This window comes from Phymastichus coffea, unplaced genomic scaffold, assembly GCF_024137745.1.
Source record: "Phymastichus coffea isolate CEN01 unplaced genomic scaffold, Cenicafe_Pcof_1.1 PCOF00064, whole genome shotgun sequence".
In the NCBI taxonomy this organism is placed as follows: domain Eukaryota; kingdom Metazoa; phylum Arthropoda; class Insecta; order Hymenoptera; family Eulophidae; genus Phymastichus; species Phymastichus coffea.
Genome location: NW_026706875.1, coordinates 1,492,501 through 1,495,000, shown reverse-complemented (window position 1 = coordinate 1,495,000; position 2,500 = coordinate 1,492,501).

Here is a 2,500-nt window from a genome sequence, read left to right as displayed (position 1 = left end):
GCACTTGTGCTTCCTTTTTCCTGGCCAACGAAAGCAATGCGCGTGAACATGTGCTGCGTTTGCGAGGCCAAGGAAGGCAATGCGCGTGGACTTGTGCTGCGTTTGCGAGGCCAAGGAAGGCAATGCGCGTGGACTTGTGCTGAGTTTGGCTGGCCAAGGAAAGCAATGCGCGTGGACTTGTGCTTCCTTTTTCCTGGCCAACGAAAGCAATGCGCGTGAACATGTGCTGCGTATGCGTGGCCAAGGAGAGCGATGCGCGTGAACATGTACGTTTCGGTGGGGATGCGCGTGAACTCGATGACGGCTCTCTCGACCTGGTCAATAGGCGGCGAACGTCGACTCCGAGTTTTTCTTCTTAAAGCTCTGGCAATAGAGCACGTCTTCCGATTGGTGATAGGCGCGAATGTATTAACGGTATTTCGACTGTCGTCCTTATATATTATCGTCGAACTACTGTCCGGCAGACAAACTTCTCATTTGAACGCGCAAAAATCAGTGGAAACGGCGACCGTACGCCGACAACGTGGCGCTACGGCGAACACCGGCGCACAGCTGGGTTCGCCGCTCCGGACTGAGCTCCGTCGACGCAGCGTCCGGCGCTCGTTTAGCACGAACTGTGGAAATATCAAAGCGTTAGTGACCCTCCATAAAGCGGACTCGATTGCCTATAACAGATGGAAAATAGTTGGTGGTAATGCTCATTATGTGAGAAGTAGGCTAATGCCACGAGCTCGCACCGCTGCTGTGGGTACACTCGCTCGGGAGCAGGCCGATATCTAGTCGGCTGGAACGAGCAAACAGGATTGTTAGAAGGGATGGAGGGGGGACTCCTTGACCACAACAGCAAATGTAATGCGCCTGCACTTAACACTCTTCTGTTCATGAGGGGCAATGCGCGTGAATTCCGTACAACTGGCAAGTCCCTGGCCTGAAACGTCGTGCGCGGCGAGTCACTTGTAAATCCATCAAGTGCCTGGCCTGAAACGTCGTGTGCGGCGAGTCACTTGTAAATCCAGCAAGTCCCTGTCCTGAAACGTCGTGCGCGGCGAGTCACTTGTCAATACAGCAAGTCCCTGGCCTGAAACGTCGTGCGCGGCGAGTCACTTGTGAATACAGCAAGTCCCTGGCCTGAAACGTCGTGCGCGGCGAGTCACTTGTGAATACAGCAAGTCCCTGGCCTGAAACGTCGTGCGCGGCGAGTCACTTGTAAATCCAGCAAGTCCCTGGCCTGAAACGTCGTGTGCGGCGAGTCACTTGTAAATCCAGCAAGTCCCTGTCCTGAAACGTCGTGCGCGGCGAGTCACTTGTGAATACAGCAAGTCCCTGGCCTGAAACGTCGTGCGCGGCGAGTCACTTGTCAATACAGCAAGTCCCTGGCCTGAAACGTCGTGCGCGGCGAGTCACTTGTGAATACAGCAAGTCCCAGGCCTGAAACGTCGTGCGCGGCGAGTCACTTGTGAATACAGCAAGTCCCTGGCCTGAAACGTCGTGCGCGGCGAGTCACTTGTGAATACAGCAAGTCCCTGGCCTGAAACGTCGTGCGCGGCGAGTCACTTGTAAATCCAGCAAGTCCCTGGCCTGAAACGTCGTGCGCGGCGAGTCACTTGTAAATCCATCAAGTGCCTGGCCTGAAACGTCGTGTGCGGCGAGTCACTTGTAAATCCAGCAAGTCCCTGTCCTGAAACGTCGTGCGCGGCGAGTCACTTGTCAATACAGCAAGTCCCTGGCCTGAAACGTCGTGCGCGGCGAGTCACTTGTGAATACAGCAAGTCCCAGGCCTGAAACGTCGTGCGCGGCGAGTCACTTGTGAATACAGCAAGTCCCTGGCCTGAAACGTCGTGCGCGGCGAGTCACTTGTGAATCCAGCAAGTCCCTGGCCTGAAACGTCGTGCGCGGCGAGTCACTTGTAAATCCATCAAGTGCCTGGCCTGAAACGTCGTGCGCGGCGAGTCACTTGTCAATACAGCAAGTCCCTGGCCTGAAACGTCGTGCGCGGCGAGTCACTTGTCAATACAGCAAGTCCCTGGCCTGAAACGTCGTGCGCGGCGAGTCACTTGTCAATACAGCAAGTCCCTGGCCTGAAACGTCGTGCGCGGCGAGTCACTTGTGAATACAGCAAGTCCCAGGCCTGAAACGTCGTGCGCGGCGAGTCACTTGTCAATACAGCAAGTCCCTGGCCTGAAACGTCGTGCGCGGCGAGTCACTTGTCAATACAGCAAGTCCCTGGCCTGAAACGTCGTGCGCGGCGAGTCACTTGTAAATCCAGCAAGTCCCTGGCCTGAAACGTCGTGCGCGGCGAGTCACTTGTGAATACAGCAAGTGCCTGGCCTGAAACGTCGTGCGCGGCGAGTCACTTGTCAATACAGCAAGTCCCTGGCCTGAAACGTCGTGCGCGGCGAGTCACTTGTAAATCCAGCAAGTCCCTGGCCTGAAACGTCGTGCGCGGCGAGTCACTTGTAAATCCAGCAAGTCCCTGGCCTGAAACGTCGTGTGCGGCGAG